Below are 23,546 nucleotides of genomic sequence, written 5' to 3'. Positions count from 1 at the left end.
AATCTGATGTATCTCTATAATTTCGAATCATCCAGTTCTAAAATTATGACCTGTAGTAGCCCTCTATGTCCTCTTTCCAATGCCACTAGTCTGATCCAAATTGGATTCTACAAGAAAGAGTTATGCACAATCTCCCGCAGTGACCTGATTGTAGACTAGTTCAGTAGAGCGAACTTGTATGAAGTTCCACATGTCACTGTTTCGATCTTTGACTCTGAAAAATATACACAAGAAAACTACAGTCCGTCCTCTTTCTGTAACTTCTTGCGAAATTTCAATCTGATGCTCAGAAAGAAAGTTATGACAATTTTCCCCAGGTCACCTGTTTGGAATGTAATTCAGGAGTCTGCCAAAAGACCAACTTCCTCAGATCATATCTCCGCAAATATAGCGCGAAAAGCTCTGAAATTTGGACCCGCGGTTGAGCATGATTTCTTCTCAAATGGGTTTTTTTTAAACTTCTAAAACATTGCAGAAAAAAGTTATAGCGAAAATTTTACGATGACCTGTTTGGAGCAGCGAAACCCTAGAATCCAAAGCTCTGATACCAAATGTTATGAAACCAGCTCAAATAGAGATAGAAAAGATAGATCAACGCCTTATAATTCAGCCTCTTCGAGGGGGAGACCTCCTTTACATTGCACAAATGAACAATTCTTGGATGATTCAAATGACAAAACCTCCTTTCTATATATGGGAGTCTAAGAAGTCACAATATAATCCAGCCAACCAACAATAATAATATAAAGCCACAAAAATAACAATAGAGGGATTCTACGGGGCACAGTAATAACAATATGGGGGCAATATGGGCACAAAAATATTAATAAGGGGTATAACTACAATAGTAATGGGGTAATCACTTGTATTATGGCGACCCAACAAAACTTCATGATGAGTTTCAAATCTACACCATAATTTCTACATTGTATCATAGCAGGATTCACATTAGAGCATGAATTTCGAATTTGTTTCTCAGGAGGTTAGAATTTGCAGTTCAATATAGCAAGATCTCTTAGGAACTAAAAATATGACCTTCAACAGGTTGAGGCTAGAGTATTCCTTGGAAGGCAACTCTAATTTCATTGATTGCAAGGATCACATGGATGAGGTATTCGATGACAATGGATTGCTAGAATACATCAAGAGAGATGTTACAAAACTAGTAGAATATGATGCCGAAAACCTTGCTCAGTTGAAGAAAGTTGTGGCCAAGGCGTGGATAATAATATTGGAGGGAGTACGAGACCACATTTTCAGCAATCTCCATGGGAAAGAAAATCCTTATGGAATGTGGTAGGCACTCACAAATCCGTTCTAGAATAGTAGTGACCACAAAAAGTTGGTGCTCAAGTATAAACATTGAAATATCAAGATGTAGAAGAATGACTTTACCCTGCAATATCTGAGGAGGTTCACACAAGTTCATGATGAGCTTGCAGGAGTTGATGTTACTCTTTCAAAGGATGACTTGGTAAGAATATCCCTTCTGGGCCTTCCCAAGAGTTGACACACCTATCAAGATTAAGTGAACAGGAGGGAGAAACTACCGAATTAGGAACACTTATGGTACGATTTGGTACAAGAGGAAATAAGGAAGAATACTAGAGATGGTACCTCATCCAAGGGCAAGGATGAATAAAAATTTGCATTGGTTGGAAAGGGAAAGAAAGGAAAAGGGGAAGAAATCTCAAACCAAACCAGCATCCAACCAAGGGAGAAAGAAGAAAGATTTGTCAAAAATTAAATCCTTCCATTATCACGAATACGAGAACTATGCCATGAAATGCCCATAGAAAGAGGCAAGTGAGAAGACCTTAGGAGGAGCAGTGGGTGAAGCCTTGGATTCATAGTTCGACCTTGACTTTACCCTTATCACATGCATGTCCAAGATAGTGATAGGGAGCGTGTGGTACTAGGACTTAGGTGCATTGCTCCACATGGCAAGGTGTAGAGACTTTTCAGTGACTTGGAGGAGAAAGATCTCCATATGTACATCAAGCTAGGGAACGACTAAAGGTACAACATGACCAGTATTAGTACAGGAAACTTTCAGAGGGATTTAGGCTCCTCTCTCAAGCTCAAGGATGTCACGTTTGTTGTAGGCCTAAAGAAAAATCTCATCTCTGTTGCCATTTTGGAAGACTATGGTTATGACATGATCTTCCACAAAGGAAAAACATTCCTGAGACACATAGCCACAAGACAGGTGAAGAAGATCAAGGTTTGTGTGAAGAATCTATATAAGTTAGATGTGGAAGATTGTGTTGCATTAAAAACTAAGGAAGAGAAAGTGTAGGGCCATGATGTAGGTGAACTTTAGCACATAAGCCTTGGCCATTTGCATCATGGCACCTCGAATAATATATAACAAATATCCACTAGCCTCCATAAAGGAGCATTTGTGCAGCAGGATGTACCTTGGGGAAGTACATAAAATCTGAATTTCATGATCAGGACAACAAAGCACATGCAGTCCAAGAAAGGATCCACTTTGATGTCTGTGGACCTTTCTTTATAGCCTCCACTACTCGACACAAATATTTTGTCCTTTTTATTGATGACTTCTCACATAAGTGTTGGATCTCTTCATGCAGAAGAAAGATGGGACATTCTCCAAGTTCATAGAATTCAAGGCACTATTTGAGAAAGAAACCAACAAGAAGATGAAGGTTCTCTGGAGCAATAATGGAGCTGAGTATGTATTGAATGAATTTAAAAATTTATGTGCGAAAGAAGGCGTTCAACGAGAGTTGACAACACCCCACAACCCACATCAGACTAGGGTGGTTGAGAGAAATATCCATAGCATTTTGGGAGCAACAAGGGTGATGTTGCATGACCAAGGCCTACCTTTGCATTTGTGGGTTGAGGCATGCAATACAACAGTTTGTTTGCAGAACTAAAGTTCTCATCGGATTCTTGGCATGATATTAAACCGGAGGAGGCTTTCTTGGGAAGAAAGCCGAATGTCTCGCACTTCAAGATTTTTGGAGCCTCTATTTACTGCCATATCTCCAAAGAATCAAGGAAGAATCTTTAGTCAATAGAAAAATTCGGGGTAGTTGTGGGTTACACCAAAACTCCCCACAACTAACATGTGTACTTGCCATCACTCATAATGATAGTTATGTGAAGGGATGTAAATTTTGATGAGGAAAAATCTATGTCGTGTTATGTTGAGAGGGAGCTTTAGATGCCACCAAAAGATGAGATTTTGGCTTAAAAAGAGGAACCTCAAGAAGTTGTAGAGCAACCACAAATTGTGGAGCAGAGAGTGGAGACATTCACTAAAGAAAAACCTCCAGAGAAGGTAGAAAAAGAACTAAGGAAGTTTATAGACTTGTGTAGGATGCGAGGGAGAATGTGGGATATCGTTAAAATTTGTGTAAGAAAAGGAGGTCGCCTGAGAGGTACACTGGCAACATGGCTCTTATGACTGAGCTTATAAATATTGAGCCATCCTATTTTGAGGAAGAAGTAGAGAAACCTGTATGGGTTGAAACAATGTTGGAGGAATATGAATCCATTGCAAAGAACCGTGTTTGGGAAAAGATCCGAAGAACAGCATATAAATCAATAGTGGGTTTGAGATGGATCTTCAAGGTGAAGTAGGCAACAAACAGAAGAATAGGGATGTATAAGGCCAGATTTGTGGCCAAGTGGTACTCTCAAGTGAGGGAATTGACTATGAGGAGACAGTTTCTCTTGTAGTAAGGTACTCATCCATTAGATCAATTTTTTTTCTCGCTACACAGATGGGGTGGAATATCCACCAAATGGGTGTAAAAGCAACATTTTTGAATGGGGTTATTAAGGAGGAGGTGTACATAGAGTAACAAAAAAATTTGAGACATTTGATCAAGAGTCTCATGTGTGCAAACTCAAGTGAGCACTGTATGATCTCAAGCAAGCACCTCGTGCTTGGTACTTTTTCGGGTTGGAAGTATGACAAAGTGATGGGTAATTATTTGTCTCTCAAGGCAAGTATGAAAATGAGATACTACAGAGATTCTGCATGGAGAGTTGTAAACCCATGGAAACACCTCTAACGAACAACTAGAGGAAGGATGATGCCACTTTAGGTGAAGTGGATGCTACCATTTATCGACAACTAGTGGGTCCATTCATGTATCTTGTGAACACATGACTAGATATGTGATGTGCAGTCAATGAGCTAAGACACGCTATGGTTAGGTCAACCACACTATTTTGGAAGGCAACTAAGCATGTTTTACTCTACCTCACTGGCACTACCTAGTTTGGGCTATGGTATAGATGAACAGAGGGAGTGAAGTTATGCAGCTTCACAGATGCAGGTTGGTCACAAAGTCCATTAGAATGAAAGAGTACATCAAGTGTAACTTTTAGTGTTGGGTTTGTAGTTTTTTCTTGGTATGACAGTAAGTAAGGACCTATGGTGCTCAGCTAGACAGAAGCATAATACATGGCTGCAAGTTAGGAAACATGTGAGGCGATATGGATGAGAAAGATACTTGTTGGACTATTTGGTCAGATGATGGATCCAATTGTGATAATCAAAGTTGCATCAATCTCTCTAAGAATCTTATATTTCATGATCAATCCAAGCATATAGATATCCAATATCACCATTTACGAGACTGTGTCTAGAGAAAGATGATGTTGCTACACTCCATTCTAATAGAGGAGTAAGATGTTGACATTTTGACAAAATCTTTGTCAAGAGAGAAGTTCAAATTCCTTAGGTGCATGATAGGGGTGGTTGATAATCCCTTTCTTGCAGAGAGGGAGTCTTAAAAAATGTAGCAAGAAATTCTCAATTTGATTTTTCCTTGATTAAATTGAGAAAAATTGAATTTCCACATCAATAGACAACTTGGATGCAGTTAACTTGTGTGACATGGCTTGTGTCACCTAGTTTACACAGTAAATTCGAGTTGGAGGGGTTATAGTTCAGTTAAGCGTGTATGACTGTTGATTTGTAGCAATCCAAGTCAGTTATCTCAAGTTATTTTTAGTTAAACTAGTTCCAGACTGACCATGCATTGGAAGGCCATTAACACAATATTAGGACATAAAAATTGAATAATTGACACAATACCAAATACAATACATACATTGAGTTTTGTCTCACAAGGTATCTAGATGTTAATTGAGCAAGTTCACACAAAGAGAGAAAGGCAATGTCATGATACATTGTTCAATTTGTAATCAAGAGCATTATCTTGGATAAGGGAGAAGTAACATTTAGTTTCTTTCTCATATAAAAAGGCAAAATTATGAATCAATGTCAAATGCCTTTTGTGAAGCAATGTTGTTGTAAAGGGTGTTAGAAAGCTTGCACCATAGGCAAGGCCATCACACCATACTAGATTCTATTAACCAAAGCATGTTAACCATGTCCAATGATCTCAAATTTCATGAGCATGTTCAATGAGTGACCATAAATGAGGGGTGTCAGAGTGGCTCATAATCATAGCTTATAGTGGATGATTGTCATTGTACATAAAATCTGTGGTCCAAGTCATTTGTTTGGTGCCCAATATTGGTGAATCATTGTATTACATCATGGTAGCATATCTTGCCTTTTTTAAAGAAAAAATATATCGAAAATAAATAAAGTTATGTCTCATGCAAATGTTCAATATTGTTGTGTTGTGAGTGGTTTTAATATTATATGTATCGTATATCTATAATCACTTATTTCAAGCCTACCTTAAGAAATAAATCAAGAGGTGCGGGGCCTTTTCATAATAAGGACTCCCACCAACTCCTCTCCTCGTAGCAATCTTTCAAATGTTAGCCCATAAATCAAAAACATGCCCTTGTTTCTCTAGTTTGGAAACCCTTGGATAGATATGACAGTGGACACCTACCAACCACTTCTTTAACCATCTACTGAATGCCTTTGATTGGTATGTGTAAATGATTTTGATTGATTCCTAGAGAGGTGTGAAATCTAATTTTGCATTGACATAATACAAAAACAAAACTTAACCCGTGGTAGACAAAATTTCAGCCTTACAACTCTCTCATCCAATATTAAATACTTCACTAATTAGTCAAGGGGTAATCTCCTTAACAATATATTAAATATTAGAAGCATTCATATTAATTGAAAAAATAAGAATATTATTTAATATTAAGTTATAATGCAGGTAGCTGCCAAGTTGACATATGATACCCCCTTCTTTGTGAGACAAGGGATGCCATCCATTCAATGCTTTAACTATTTAATGTATGGATGTGTACATACCTTAATTTCCATTGAATCGAATCCTGTGACCTTTAAAGAGGAAACACTTTAACACAAATCGAACATGTAAATACAAACTTAATTTGTATATGTATCAAAGTTACTTTGAGAGTTGCATGGAATGCTTAATTTTGTATAGAAGCAAGGGAAAACTTGAAGGGTTGATCACAACAAACATGTATGGTCAATTATGATTATCATAGGTATATTAGTTTGGTTTTCCCAATCCAGAACTTGCACACTTTGTTACTACTATTAAAGGCATGTCATGATGGTTTACTGGTGTAACATCATGTACATTTAGTTGTGTCTATTAAAGGCATGTTAGTTCAATGACAAAACCAATGGTTTGTCAACTTGGTCAGCTTAGTGAGCTATGTGTTAATCATCTCAATGAACAACATATAAGGTCAATTAGCTTAGCCATTGACATACACATTCCATTCTCACTATTAGTGACATGTTAGGTTGGATATTAATATGTATTTTTGACTAACATTATCTAGGAGATTAACCGAATGAACATGCATGTTTGAGTACAATTGTGGGAGATATGTTAGATAGGTCAACCCCATCAACAACATTTATGTTCAATTGCACATGTTAGAGGCATGACACAATGGTCAATTGATTAGTGACATGTACATTTTGATTATCACTATTAAAGTTGTGTTAGGTTGGTTAACTTGTTTAATGACTTGTATTTTTGGTTACAATTATTAAAGCCTCTCTTGATTGTTTAATGCCATAAATGGAGTGTAAGTCTAGTTACCATTGTCGAAGGCATGTTTTTTTGGTTAAATTAGTTAACATCATATACATTCAACTATGATTGTTAGAGCCATCCAAGTCTATTAAACCCATTTAAAGTAGTGAATAACATCAATGGGGGCTTGCTTATTGCATTGTGTGTGAGTATAGTGTGTTATTTTTTTTGTAAGTCGAAGATTTTTCATTAATCAAAAAGAATGTACAAGGGCATCAAATTGCATGGCTTATAATTATTTATATATTTAATGTAATATGCCTTTCATTAAGAAAAGGAAATAGACTTTGGGGGATAGGGGAAATGGCGTTGTATATGGGAAACATCGATCTAATCTATCTCATCTTCACTCTCCCTTCCCTATCATTAGCATCCCTCTCCTTTTTTTCTTTATCCAACAACACCAATAATAGACTTTTTGTGAAGAAGTAGCATTGGATGACTCAAGACGAGGGTTAGAGCTCATATGTTTATCTTGGGTTTCTCCTTGGTGTTTTTGAGCTTACATATCTTGCTTTAAATTCTTCTTAAACGTCCCAACAATATCATTTCCCATATTTTGTTCATCAAACTTCAGCGTGCGAGCACAATCTTCATCCTAAATTTCCTTTGAAGATTCATGTAGCCATTTTGCACCGAGGCCTATTCCTGGTGGGAGATTGGGAGGATCTACATTTATCAACAGACCCTTCTATTGTTGTCCCATGCTGCCCCAAACTTTATAGCCCATGTTTGTAGCCAAGATATACTCTCTTCCATATGTAAACTATTTATTAGATTGATAAAAAGAGAAGACTGAGCTCTTCCATGAGATTTTATTTGAATATGAGAACGACAGTGAAATGTTCATTTTTAACTATACACCTAAACAAGCTTAGATACCCTTCCACCTCACTGGCTTAAAATCTAGACTCAAACCGTGGTAGAATGTGACATTTTGAAGCATGTCACTCTAGTCCCTTTGACAAGGAGTAACATGACACCTTTTGTGAAAAAGGAACAAGGGACTGTTGCCTCTTGCCCCTTTGAAAGTGGTGAAACTTTTTAGAAAAAGGGTAAATGTCTAAAAACATCATGGAAAAAGGTTTCCAAAAATTTAAGAACGATTCCATTTTGTTTTATCATTACTACAAGATACTATTGCCTCTTCCCCCTTTGAAAAAGGTGAAACTGTCTAGAAAAAAATATATATCTGAAAACATCGTGAAAAAAAGTTTCCAAAGCATTTAAAAATGATTCCATTCCATTGAATCACTACTACATGAATTCATCTTAAAATTTCATTTTATTTGTTAAATTTATCATCATCAAAATTCCCCATGGAAGACATTGAGAGGCATTAGAAGATATATATATATATATATATATATATATATATATATATATATATATATATATATATATATCTATATATATATATATATATATATATATATATATATATATTCATAAGAGCTTTTTAAAACATACCATGGCAATTTAATAACTTTATTTAAGACATTTTGTCTCCCGCATACTAGTCACCAAATAAAATTTCGAGGTGGGTGATGCCATTTTTGTTCAAACCCTCAAGGAGCACCCTTGAGGAGCTTTCAAGAATGCAAGAAGAACAATGGGTGACACAATTTTGTTCATACCCTGGATTTTTGAATTCTGGAGAAGGTTTCAAAATTTTTTGTTCAAACCATGAATTTTTGAATTCTGGAGGAGGTTTCAGCAATGGAGACCAACGTTTTGCTAGGAGTATCCTATTTTTTCCCTTTGAGTTTGATAGAGGCTGGGGATTGTTGCGGTTTTGTGCAGGGAATGGGACACCTAACTGGAACTTGTGCAGCTCCTTGACTTCAATATGTAACCCAACACCCACATAAGGTTCAAACAAGGCTTTTCCTTTCCACCATCACCCAAAAAATTCCCCTCTCTCTATAGGTTGTCGCTTGCTCCTCCAAGGCAGTGAAAGAGGTTGATATACCTATTCCAGAAATTCTAGACTCAAGTAATTGATGTAAAAGCTTCAGTTGTTGGACATTCCCTTCAGAATCATACATTTTCCCTAGCATAGGTGACAAAAACCCCTCTAAGGCTACTACAGCAAAGGCCATTGATAAATTTGGGGAAGAAGGAAAAAAAATTCATGGACCCCGTCGACCTACCAAGCCTTGGGAAAGAACTTTCGACTGTATCCATTTCTTGCAATGGTAAGTCTCTATCTGACTCTAGTTCTATTATCGAATTTCTGTCTTTAGAAGATTTGATGGTTATTGAAACCAGAGTAAATTAAAGGAAAGGAAAAACCATAGTAAATTAAATTCTGTTTGAATCCATCAAATAAAATAGACTTCTTTGACTAAGATTAATTCTATCCTAGCTTTAACTGATGGAATGAAAATTTGGCAGCTATGAAAAATAATGTGCAGCATGCACCGAGCATGGGTACAAGAAATTACTAATTAGAGTAAATTAGTTGATATGAGAAGAAATGTTGAGATGCATTTGGCTTAGTGTTGGGTCCCTATAATACTAGTGATTACCCCATTAGTATTGTAGTTATACTCCTTATTTATATTTTTGTGCCCCTATTACCCCCATATTGTTATTTCTGTGCCCCATAGAATCCCTCTATTGTTATTTTTGTGGCTTTATATTATTATTCTTAGGTCGGCTGGATTATATTGTGACTCCTTAGACTCCTATATATAGAAAGGATGTTTTGTCATTTGAATCATCGAAGAATTGTTCATTTATGTAATGTAAAGGAGGTTTCCCCCTCGAAGAGGATGAATTCTAAGGCGTTGATCTATCTTTTCTATCTTTTCTTGAGCTGGTTTCATAACATTTGGTATCAGAGCTTTGGATTCTAGGGTTTCGCTGCTCCAAACAAGTCATCATGGCATTTTCACTATAATATTTTTTCTGTGATGTTTCAGAAGTCACAAAAAAAACCCATTTGAGAAGAAATTGTGCTGAACCTTGGGTCTGAATTTCAGAGCTTTTTGCGCTATATTTGCGGAGATATGATCTGAGGAAGTTGGTCTTTTTGCAGACTCCTGAATTACATTCCAAACAGGTGACCTGGGGAAAATCGTCATAACTTTCTCTCTGGGGATCAGATTGAAATTTCGTAAGAAGGTACAGAAAGAGGATAGACTATAGTTTCTTATATGCATTTTTAAGATCCAAAGGTTGAAACAGTGACTCGTGGCACGTCGTACAATTTCGCTCTACTGAACTAGTCTATAATCAAGTCACTGTGGGAGATTTCGCATAACTCTTCCTTGGAGAATCCAATTTGGGTCAGACTTGTGGCATTGGAAAGAGGACATAGAGGGCTACTACAGGTAGTAATTTCAGAACTAGATGATTGGAAAGTACAGAGATACATCAGAGGCAATATCGAGCTCCTACAAAGTGAAAAAAGGTGTGTAGATTTTTTTAAATTTTTGCTTAAGCTTGGTTTGAAAATTTATTTTGAAGGAATTCAAAGGGCATAGTAGAGAATTATTATCGGTAACTGATGCCCCGAGGAAAGAAAATGCAAACACCTAGTAAGGAACCTGAAAGCTCTAGCATGACTCATGAAGAAGAGGAAGAAATGCTACATGATATATCAAAATTACAAGAACAAGTGCAACAAATGTCACGCTCACAAAAGTTAACAGAAGCTAAGATAAATGGCATGGAAGCTAAGATGAATGGCATGGAAGCTAAGATGGACAATTTGAAGATAGATTTGAACACAAATTTGAAGACAAGCATGGCAGATTTGAAGACAGATTTGACAAATTTTCTACAAGAAATACTTACTAATGGTGAAAAGGTAGTAAAGGAAACTCATGATGAGAACAAAAGAAATGTTAATCATGATTCCATAGATGCTAATGTTGGATCGAAGACTCACCATATTCCAAAAATCGATATGAGGAAGTTTGATGGCAAGGATCCCGCCACATGGATATTACAGATGGAGCAATTCTTCGATCTCAATAATGTGCAAAACACACAAAAGGTACGTATGGCAACTTTATATTTGGAACCAAATCAGTTTGTATGGTATCAATGGCTTTGCTCTCGTAAACAATTTATCACTTGGGCAATTTTTACGGAAGAATTGATAGCACATTATGAGGATACAAAAAGCAACACTTTTTTTAGCCAATTGATAAGTCTCAAACAAAAGGGTTCAATAATGGAGCACATTGAGGAGTTCCAAAAATTGAACATAAGGGTAAAAGATATTCCAGAGGAGCATAGGATTGATGTGTTCATAGGGTCTTTAAAGGATAATATCCAACATGATGTTCGCCTTTGGGAACCTGATTCATTAGAGAAGGCATTCAGGTTAGCAAGAAAAATGGAAAGCAAAATTATGGCAACTAGGAAGCATACCACTCACAACTATAAAGACGGAAGTGTTGTTGCCCCTAGTCTTCCACAACCTATAAGGTTGACACCACAACAATTGGAAGAAAAAAGAGCAAAAGGGCTTTGTTACAGTTGTGATAGCAAATACACTAAAGGTCATAAGTGTGCTGAGAAGAAATTATTCTACATAGATTGTGAAGAGGAAGAAGAAAAGGAGCAAGAAAGGTCAAAAGAAGAGGATATACTCCAGGAACAAAGCCTAGATGAAGAAAAAATAAATCCGACCATATCTTGTAATGCATTGGCGGGAATTACCACTCCTCAAACCATCAAGATAGAAGGACAAATCAAGAAGAAAAAGGTAATAGTGTTGATTGATTCAGGAAGCACCCACAATTTTATTCATTGTAGGGTAGCAAAAGAATTGAATTGCTTCCTATATCCAGCACCAGAGTGTCAAGTGATGATTGCAAATGGAGGAACAATAAATTTCTCTGGAAAGTGCCATAATATCAAGCTATCCATGGGAGAATATGTATTGACTAGCCCAATGCTTTCCATTCCAATGGGAGGTGCTGATGTTGTACTAGGAGTCCAATGGCTACAATCCTTGGGTACAATAGCTTTTAATTTTCAAGAACTTTTCATCAAATTTTCTACGGAAGGAAAGGAAGTTGAATTAAGGGGTATTGCAGGGAAACCAGGAAAGATAATCAGCTCTAATGGTATGACAAAGCTTCTAAAAAAGGAGCAAAGAGGTGTAATTGCACAATTATGTTCGCTAGATGTTTCCACATTGGAATCATCTATTTCTCCAGATCTCCAAAAAGTCCTGGACAATCATTCCAAGGTATTTGAGACTCCCAAAGGTCTCCCACCTATGCGTGATCATGATCATGCTATTCATCTGATTCCAGGAAGTGTTCCTCCAAACATCAGGCCGTACAGATATCCCTATGTCCAAAAAAGTGAAATTGAACGTATGGTTGCAGAAATGCTAGAGGCTGGTATAATTCAACCGAGTCAAAGTTCTTTCTCTGCTCCAGTAGTATTGGTGCACAAGAAGGATGGATCATGGCGCATGTGTCCGGATTATAGGGAGCTCAACAAGCTCACTATTAAAGATAAGTTCCCCATTCCTGTCATTGATGAATTACTGGATGAATTGCATGGATCAATTTACTTCACCAAGTTGGATCTTCGTTCAGGATATCATCAAATCAGAATGAAGATTGAAGACATTCCGAAAACGGCATTTAGAACTCATGAGGGTCATTATGAATTTTTGGTCATGCCTTTTGGCCTTACCAATGCACCTTCAACATTTCAAGGTTTGATGAATTCAATTTTCAAACCATTCCTTAGAAAATTTGTGTTAGTATTTTTTGATGATATACTAATCTACAGCAAGTCTTGGAAGGATCATGTTGAACATGTTGACAGGGTGCTACAACTATTGGAGGAGAAACAATTATATGCAAAAAGATCCAAATGTTTCTTTGGAGTCCAGGAGGTGGAATATTTGGGTCATATTGTATCTCATGAAGGAGTTAAGGTAGACCCTAGCAAAATTAAAGCCATTAAGGAATGGAAAATCCCCACATCCATAAAGCATCTGCGAGGATTTCTTGGGTTGACAGGGTATTATCGCAAGTTTGTTAAGAATTATGGGAGAATAGCAGCACCTCTAACAACATTATTGAAGAAAGATGCATTTTCATGGACTCCGGAAGCAACAAAGGCCTTTGAACATCTTAAAGAGGCAATGTGCCAAGCACCGGTCTTAGCTACACCGGACTTCACAAAAACCTTTATTGTGGAATGTGATGCTTCAGGAAATGGAATTGGTGCTGTTCTAATGCAAGATGAAAGACCCATTGCTTTTGAAAGTCGTCCAATCAAGGGAAAGTTTTTAAGCAAAGCTATTTATGAGAAGGAAATGTTGGCAATACTCCATGCACTTAAGAAATGGCGACCCTACCTAATGGGAAGACACTTCAAGGTAAAAACGGATCATGATAGCCTTAAATACTTTTTAGAACAAAGATTATCCTCTGAAGAGCAACAAAAGTGGGTCACAAAGATGTTGGGTTATGACTTTGAAATCATCTACAAAAAAGGGAAGCAAAATGTGGTGGCAGATGCACTCTCAAGAAAGGATGAGGATGTGGAAGCATTGTTGTGTGCCATTTCTATTATCCAACCAGATTGGATAAACGAAGCAAGGGAGGAATGGAAGAATGACGAAGAAGTGTGGGCACTTATTCGAAAGCTACAACAAGATTCCAGTACTTCTGATACATTTAGCTGGAAAAATGATTCGTTATGGTACAAAGATCGCTTATACCTCTGTAAGAATTCCCAGCTAAAACAAAAGATTCTTATGGAATTGCACACTTCTCCCTTAGGAGGGCACTCAGGATTTTTAAAAACTTACCACAGGGTTAAGAAGGAATTTTTTTGGGATGGCCTTAAATCAGATATTCAAAAGTTTGTGGCGGAATGTTTGGTTTGCCAACAAAATAAAGTTGAAACAATTAAGACACCGGGTCTATTACAACCTTTATCCATTCCAAGCCAACGTTGGGAGGAGGTTTCAATGGATTTTATCACAGGTTTACCCAAGTCTGAGGGAAAGAGTGTCATCATGGTGGTAGTTGACAGACTTACCAAGTATGCACACTTTTGTGCATTATCACATCCATTTAAAGCCAGTACAGTTTCTACTGCATTTATGGAAACAATTCAAAAGCTACATGGAAACCCAAAGATTATTGTAAGTGACAGAGATCCCATTTTCACTGGAAATTTTTGGACAGAATTATTTTCTTGTCTTGGTACTCAGTTAGCTCATAGCTCATCTTATCATCCTCAATCTGATGGGCAAACTGAGATAGTAAACAAATGTTTGGAAGGATATCTTCGTTGCTTTGTATCTGATAAACAGACACAATGGGTCAAATGGTTGCCTCTGGCTGAATGGTGGTATAACACTTCCTTCCATACAGCAACAAAAATGACCCCATTTATGGCACTTTATGGGTATCAACCACCATCCATCACATCATATTTAAGAGAAAATTCTAAGGTTCAAGCAGTGGAACATCACATCGAACATCAACAACAAGTCCTCCAACTCTTAAAGGATAACCTCGTGTTGGCACAAAATAGAATGAAACAACAGGCAGATCAACATCGCAGTGAAAGAAGTTTTGATGTAGGTGATTGGGTATTCCTACGGCTACAACCATATAAGCAAATGTCCCTCAAGCAAGCTAAGAAGGATAATAAATTATCACCAAAGTATTATGGTCCGTACAAGGTGTTGCAAAAGATTGGTACTATGGCATACAAATTGGAGCTTCCTGCAGCTTCTCGATTGCACCCAGTTTTCCATGTTTCATGTTTAAAGAAGGTTATAGGCGACAAGCTCCCAGTTCAAACAATATTGCCAGAACTTGACGAGGAAGGAAAAATTATATTGGAACCGGAAGCAGTCACAGAAACAAGAACTCGACAGCTACGAAATCGATCAATTTCAGAGTATCTTATCAAGTGGAAGAACTTATCCGCTGAAGATTCCACATGGGAGGATGAGAATTTTATGCAGAAGTATCCAGAACTACTCAAGCGTTGAGGACAACACTTTTTTGAAGGAGAGGGGCATGTTGGGTCCCTATAATACTAGTGATTACCCCATTACTATTGTAGTTATACCCCTTATTTATATTGTTGTGCCCCTATTACCCCAATATTGTTATTTATGTGCCCCATAGAATCCCTCTATTGTTATTTTTGTGGCTTTATATTATTATTGTTAGGTCGGCTGGATTATATTGTGACTCCTTAGACTCCTATATATAGAAAGGAGGTTTTGTCATTTGAATCATCCAAGAATTGTTCATTTATGTAATGTAAAGGAGGTTGCCCCCTCGAAGAGGCTGAATTCTAAGGCGTTGATCAATCTTTTCTATCTTTTCTTGAGCTGGTTTCATAACACTTAGACACCAATAACAGTCATACCTATTTAAATGAGATTTTAGAACATTGTGTTTCAGATTTCAAGATCCTTGAAATTATCTTTATTTGTCATGAAGCCCCTTTCCTTTGATACCAGAATCTCAGAGATGCACAAAGGTTGATCCTTTACCTTCAATAAGCATCTACCCAATGGAAAATCATGAACACTATTTTTCAAACCCTCTTGATTGATGTCGAAGGGCCGAGGATACTTCACCTTTTGTAGCCTTTTATACTTCTCTGTGAGACAGACAAAACCCTAATACAAGGCCAAAGGCATGTCAATGAGCTCAAGAATAATATTATATATATGAGCTTAGATGCTAGGAACTTTATAGCTTCATATATGATTTTATATAAATCTACAACAGAGAAGGAATTCTGAGTGAGACACTATCTCCAAACCAAATTCAATTCAAGGGTGATTTCATAATAGAAGATTTGACCCTAAAGCAACCAAAGCTTCCTGGCTGTAGTAATGACAAAAGGCCTTAGATATAGATCATTTGACCAACAATTTGACATAGAGCTCTATCCTAGAGATGCTTGATTGATGGGGCCTTGATCTCATTTTCTTTCTAGGATCTGCAACCAATAATTTTGCAGTAGGAGTTTTAGTGCTTCACGACGACTGATCTTTGAAGAGGAAGGAGGTCGGTGTTGTCAGAAAACTTCTTGTGATTTTTTTCTTCCTTGCTTGGGCTTGCCCTCACCTTAGCTCTAATACCTTTCCCTCACCTTAACTTTCATACCATTCTGGCGGGGCAAGCTAAATCTCTTATGCTTACACTCTAGTATTCTCGCAGCTTCATAATTGTGAATCTTAAACATAGTCTCATGAGGTGCATTCAGGGAGGTATAATTCACCCTTGCTTTGCATCAAATTACCCCCCTAACATTCCATTTACTTTTACATGCCTCAATGCAAGGCATGCCAAGTCGGTAACTGCTCAGTTAAATTAGTAAGTTGAGGCACATCATATATACCCAATGCTGCCTGCCTGTTCTTCCTCTTCCTATGTCATAGTGTATGAACAGTCAGCCAGACTGGTGAGGATCGCCATCAATAATAACATCTATGTTGGCATTCGAATCCAAATGACGTGTTTCCTTTAATTATATGTTTTGGTTTTTTAACCGAAAAGGCTAACAGAGATAGAGACCCTCAAATATGTCTACTTCCAGCCTCTATGCCCATTTTCATCTAGGTTTTTACCATGTCAGTGTCCCTTTGTTTCTCAAAACTGCATGAAATCAATTGATCTATCCATTTTGTAATGCCTTTGGTAAATTTTTCTATCAAATGCTCTTGAAGTATATATGAGATCTAAGGGTTTTTTTGGTTTTTACTAACTTCATATATTTCTACTAACCATGATATGGGTTTGATGTAGAGGATTATGATTGAGTAAGGGTTGCATTGCTCAATATTTGTTTAGGAGGAGGAGAAGGAGGAAAGTGGTGTTAGGGTTGAGAGCTAAAGATGCCTGTGAAAATATGAGGTGTGTGGAATGGAGGGTGGTAGGGCTACCAGCATGGTAGAAATGGAGGATGGGGAGGTCGGGGTTTTCATCATTGAATAGCTGTGGTGGGCTTCCTTGTAATCTTTGTGGTCATGCCATTTGTTTTTCTGGTAGCTAGGTTTCGTCACTCCGCATCTACATCTGCAACTGGTAAGCTTCTTCCTTCCCTCCTCCCTCGCCAGTAAGCTTCTTCCTACCCTCCTCCCTCGTCATGTTTCTTTCGTCTCTTTTTTTGGGGTGGGTCAGCATTTAATTTATCTTTATTGGCAAGCATGCCCTTTCTTAATCTATTAGTATTACAATGAAGTTTAGACTTCTTACAAAATTCATGTAAGGTCTCCATTACAATGAAGTGTGGTCATCTTATACTATTTTAGAAAGATCCCTTTCATTGAGAACCCATTGAACAATGCATTTATGTGATTTGAGCCTTGGCGGGGAATTATCATCATCTCTAGTTAACGACTAAACCAAGACCCCATGGACCTATGTCGAAATTTTATTTGCCTTCACCACCCCTGATTAACCATTGAACCAAAACCCCATGGACCTACTTTGGAATTTGATTTTCCTTTTAGCTTTTTTCGTAGGATTTGAAGGCGTAGATGTTATCGAACATACTTTCCTCGCTTATTGTCAAAATTTTAACACCTTTAGCATTTTTCCAGACATTTTGTGAGTCTTCATTATAGGCTTCCTTTCATTTGATCTATGTGAAGCTGTGAACTCCATCTCCGCATTAACACGGTACAATACCTACCAGGAGAAAGACTCAAAGTTTGAACCTCTTTCATGCAAAAGCAAAGGTTTTACCAACTGCCCCTAGGGTAATTTCCCTTGCCAAAGATAATGAAACCATTCATCCAAATAGCAAGAAATAACAATGTTTTTTCTATTTTTTAACAAATGGAAATGAATATGACTGGTAAATTCGTTGGGCAACTGCTTGGTGAATTCACTGGGCACTCCTCATTCTGAGTAGGATGGTACTAAGTGTGCATTGGATTCTACATAAGCTGGATGGGTATTATAAAAATATATTTGTTAAGAGTTCAGTTCAACATCTTACTCATGGGAATTCAATCTTGTGGGAATTGAATCTGGGTGGGAAGGGTAACAATCATTCTTCCCATCACTCATTATCCAAGCCAGACCCACTTTGCATCCATAAAGATAAATGCACTTCTCATTAGTCAAGCTAAAACCAATTCTGATCCACCCAACCTAGGCCCAATTCACAACAACAATCTTGTTCACTAGCTACTTTCTGCTATACATATCATTTTCACATTGTTCCCACAATGTTCAGAGCACATTGGCCAAAACAAACGATAGATATTATACACACCATTTTATTATTGATGTGTAATGAAATCTCGATCTTAGCATATGCATGACAGAAAAGCAACCCCCTTTTTAGCATTCTAGTATTTTTATAGATATTCTTCTACATCAACTCTTTCTACCTGACCTTTTATGCGTTTTTTATCATTTAAAATAGCAGGGCACAACTTCTTAGGAGATGGATCTCTTAGAATGGTATTCTCTTTCCACATCTTGAAAACCAATTCTAATTTTCTATGGCCATTTTTTTCTTTTTCAAGAACTGGGCAATGCACTTGCACTTACGTTAGTATAATCCCAGAAAATAAATAGTGTCCCTAAACTGAAATTTAATCAACCTGAGTGGATTGAAATAGAGAGGAATTATTATGGATACTGGAGCTCTGTCATATATTTAAAATCACTCTTATCTATTTAGCTGTGCGGTTCACAGGAATAGGCAGATGATTGGAGAAACCAGAGTTTAACTAAGAGCATTGACTCTCTCTTCCCAAAGGAGGAAAGTATAGGAAACCTGCTGCATTTGGATATCTTAAATTTGATTTCTCCCCTATTGAGCGGAGAATTGAAAATAAATTTTATTTACTGGGCAGGTGATTGACGTCATAATAGCTAACACAGAGGACTTGGGAACTCTAAACTTAAATATTGTTGGACGAGATGATTTATCTTCCTCATGGGTATTAGAAAAGCCCTCCGAGGTAAACCAAAGGGATATTACTAACTCTGAGGTATGATTGGTGAAGATTTTGGTTATTTTATCTACTGAACATGCAAGGAAACATATGTGATGATGATCTATGTAGTTGAGTAGGGTTGTATTAAGTAGGAAGTGAAAACTAACATTGGCAGGGGTGCTTCTCTATTTCTAACGGTGTACATCAAGCAGAGGCAAACGACTTCTGGAGACAGCTCATAAAAGTTACATTCGCAACAAGATGGTGTGATCTTCAATGAAGAAGGCAAGGAAAATCCTGAGGTGTGTAAAATGAATGACGAGGTGCAGAAAAAAAAACTTCCAATGACGAAGAACTTCTTACGAGGTTTCAAGAGGATGACATAGGAAGTGAACATCGACACGTAAAAGAAAATGCTCTTGATGGTAAGTTTTGATTTTCCCAGGTTAACTGGTAGCCTACTGTAAGGTGATGTCTAGTCAAACTCCCAGGACAATGGTTGTTGTAATGAAGACCATTTGTGGCTTGAAGAAAGTCAAACAAAAGTCTAGCGGAGGGTAAAATTCTTTGCTGCACTAGATCGCTACCTTTTGTTCTCATGGAAAAGGGAATTGTTATATTATTTTCCAAAATCCTTTTTGAATGTTACTTCTCCAATAGAAAAATTTTACATTTCTTAAATTTTAGCATAGTATGCTTTAATTTATAGTAGTTTAATGCTTACAGCAATTGAGACAAAAGAGGAGGGAGAAAAGGTCAATAGAGTTGATTCAACAGGATGAAGAAAAATGAGTTGAGCTTGAAAACGCAACAATTAAACGTTCCAAGGAGGTAGATTCTGCTGTCCTGGGAAAATACAGCATTTGGAGGTGGGAGAATGAGAACGAGAATTCTGACTCCACTATTAGATTGATGCGAGACCAACTGATCATGGCTAGGGTGTATTCAAGCATTTCCCAGGCTAGGAATAATCTTGATTTATACCATGAATTGATGCTTCGTATTAAAGAATGTCAGCGTACATTGGGTGAGGCTAATGCAGATTCTGATCTACCTCAAAGGTAATAATATTCACATTGGCTGCTTCTAAATCAAGAGTAGTAAGTGCTTCCATTTGTATTTGGTGTTCATATCCTTTGTTTCTTTTAAAGTTGTAGTCTTTATGTCAATCTTTTTGCTTTTCATTCTCCTTTTTCATGGCTGATAATTGATATGAATGTTTCAATGCACCTAAGAAGATCAAGGCCGTGGGTCATGTCCTATCCAAGGCTAGAGAACAATTTTATGATTGTGCGACAGTAACAAAGAAGTTGCTAGCCATGCTTCAGTCTGCAGACGAGCAAGTAAGGACCTTGAAAAATAAAAGTATATTTTTAAGTCAACGGGCAGCAAAGACTGGTCCCAAGGGCCTGCATTGTTTGTCCATGTGATTGACCATGGATTATTACTTGCTTTCCCTTGAAAATCGAAATTTCCTAAAAAGAACAAGTTGGAGGATCCAACTCGTTATCACAATGCATTATTTTATGACAATGTATTGGCTGCATTTGTGGTTGTGAATTCAAATGTCATGAATGCTTAGGTGAAGTGTTATTAATTTAAAATACTCTAAAGTTTGGAAGTCGAACAGTTCTACTGCATTTTACGTTTAATATTTGGATTTCATTGTAGGTGATTTAAATGTATTTGGAGGAACCTCAAAAACATGTATTTCATTTCGTCACAGACAAGTTAAATTTTGGGGCCACGAAAATGTGGTTTTTACTTAATCCCCCAAGGAAAGTTGCGATACATGTAGAAAATGTTGATGATTTTAAATGGCTCAATTCCTCCTATTGCCCTGTGCTTTGCCAACTTGAATCCACAACTATGAAAGAGTATTATTTCAAGGCAGTTCACTCGACTACACTCTTAGCACATTCCTCCAATTTGAAATATATAAATCCAAAATATTTATCCATGCTAAATCGTCTTTGTTTCTATCTTCCACAAGTTTATCCCAAACTAGACAAGATCCTTTTCTGGGATGATGATATTGTGGTGCAGAAAGATTTGAGGCCATTGTGGTCAGTAGATCTTCGTGGAAAGGTTAATGGTTCAGTGGAAACTTGTGGAAAAATCTTTTGTCGGTTTGAAAAATACCTTAATTTTTCCAATCAACACATAGCTAGGCACTTTGATCCTAATGCTTGTGGTTGGGCATATGGGATGAATGCATTTGATCTCAAAGAATGGAAGAAACGAGATATAACTGGAATATATCACAAGTGGCAAAACATGGTAAGTTGTAGTGTGGTTTATTTATGTTAATTCCTGTGATGCTTACTTTAAAGTATTTGAAGTAAAGTTGAAGTAATTAGCTAGAAAACTTAATGGGTTTTTCTTTGTTTGATTTCTAAGTTTTTCTTTTATTGTATGTCAGAATGACGATAGAGTGTTGTGGAAGCCTGGAACACTACCCCCTGGATTTTCACTTTGGCTGCTTCTAAATCAAGAGTAGTAAGTGCTTCCATTTGCATTTGGTGTTCATATCCTTCATTTCTTTTAAAGTTGTTGTCTATGTGTCAATCTTTCTGCATTTCATTCTCTTTTTCATGACCGATAATTGATATGAATGTTTCAGTGCACCTGAGAAGATGAATGCTATGGGTCATGTCCTATCCAAGGCTAGAGAACAATTTTATGGCTATTCGCCAGTAACAAAGAAGTCGCAAGCCATGCTTCAGTCTGCAGACGAGCAAGTAAGGACCTTGGAAAAGTAAAGTAAATTTTTAGGTTAGGTGGAAACAAATTCTATTCCCAAGGGCCTGCACTATCTGTCCATGTGATTGACCATAGATTCTTACTTTCTTCCTCTTGAAAAGTGATAATTTCCTAAAAAGGACAAGTTGGAGGATCCGACTCTTTATCACTATGCATTATTTTCTGACAATGTATTGGCTGCATCTATGGTTGTGAATTCAACTGTCATGAATGATAAGGTGAAGTGCAATTAATTTAAATTAATCTAAATTTTGGAAGTCTAACAATTTTGCTACATTTTACATTTAATATTTGGATCTCATTGTAGTTGATTTACATGTGTTTGCAGGAATTTGAGAAACATGTATTTCATCTCATCACAGAAAAGTTAAATTTTGGGGCCATGAAAATGTGGCTTTTACTTAATCCCCGAGAGAAAGCTGCGATACACGTAGAAAGTGTTGATGATTTTAAATGGCTCAATTCCTCCTATTTCCCTGTGCTTCGCCAACTTGAATCCGCAACTATGAAAGAGTATTATTTCAAGGTAGATCACTCGACTACACTCTCAGCACATTCCTCCAAATTGAAAGACATAAATCCAAAATATTTATCCATGTTAAATCATTTTCATTTCTATCTTCCACAAGTTTATCCCAAAATGGACAAGATCCTTTTCTTGGATGATGATATTGTGGTGCAAAAAGATTTGACGCCCTTGTGGTCAGTATATTTTCATTGAAAGGTTAATGGTTTAGTGGTTGGGCATATGCGATGAACGTATTTGATCTCAAAGAATGGGAGAAACAAGATACAACTGGAATATATCATAAGTGGCAGAACATCGTAAGTGTGTAGTGTGGTTTATTTATGTTAATTCCTGTGATGCTTACTTTAAAGTATTTGAAGTAAATATGAAGTAATTAGCTAGAAAACTTAATGGGTTATTCTTTGTTTGATTTCTAAGTTTTTATTTTATTGTATGTCAGAATGAGGATAGAGTGTTGTGGAAGCTTGGAACGCTACCCCCTGGATTGATCGTTTTATGGCTTGACCCATCCTTTAGACAAGTCTTGGCATATGATGGGTTTAGGATATAATCCTAGCATGGACTGTTCAGAGATTGAAAATGCAACTGTTGTTCATTACAATGGGAACATGAAACCTTGGTTAGAGCTCGCAATGACGAAGTGCAAGACTTACTAGAAAATATATATAAAATATGATCATCCTTTCTTACAACAGTGTAATATAAATGAATAGTTGTGACCTCAATATTCATACTGCAATAGATTTTCAAATGTAAAGTGCAAAGGCCCTTGATTCTAGTTGATAATTCATTCTAATTCATTTGTTTTTGGAGTTCCACAGAAGGTTTCTAGTTTATGGCTTAATGAGTTAGGTTTTTGGAGGTGCAATGGCCTAGCCAAGTTTAAGATTTACAAATTTTATGTCCTCATTATATTTCTTCATAGTTGGAAGTAAACTGCTATATAAGTATTCTTTTCTTTGTTAGTTAATATTTCTCTTTCATCAAGTAATTACACAAATTGTTCTTCCAAGAACACAAAGAAGTACCAGACACAAAGATTGAGGCTTTTAACGCAGGGCAAAACCTCTCAATAGGGGAAAACCCAACAATCCTCCTCTTATTGAATTTATTTAAAATGAGATATCCAACTGAAGACCAAAGAGTCCCTCGAAGTCAACCCTCCTCTTTAAGTCAAGGTCAATAGTTGAGTCTCTGCCTAGTCAAAGTTAGAAGCAGCTTTTGAATTTCTGTCCTTATTGCAGGTTTAGTCTCTTATTATAATAGGCTGACTTCCAATTACAGATTCTTTGCCTTCTATTACTGATCTTCAGCTACTACAGCA

The 23,546-nt window shown here is 37.0% G+C and overlaps 1 pseudogene; it reads left to right on the top strand.

The window, feature by feature from the left end:
• The window catches only part of LOC149213225 (polygalacturonate 4-alpha-galacturonosyltransferase-like), a 37,425-nt pseudogene extending 14,490 nt beyond the window's left edge, over window positions 1-22,935 (top strand).
• Window positions 22,936-23,546: the final 611 nt, after the last annotated feature.

This window comes from Pinus tabuliformis, chromosome 1_1 (genome assembly GCF_031772625.1).
Source record: "Pinus tabuliformis cultivar Carrire ecotype Pingquan chromosome 1_1, CPIR1, whole genome shotgun sequence".
Taxonomy (NCBI): domain Eukaryota; kingdom Viridiplantae; phylum Streptophyta; class Pinopsida; order Pinales; family Pinaceae; genus Pinus; species Pinus tabuliformis.
Note: the sequence above shows the minus strand (reverse complement) of the source record. Positions and strands in the feature narration are given on the sequence as shown.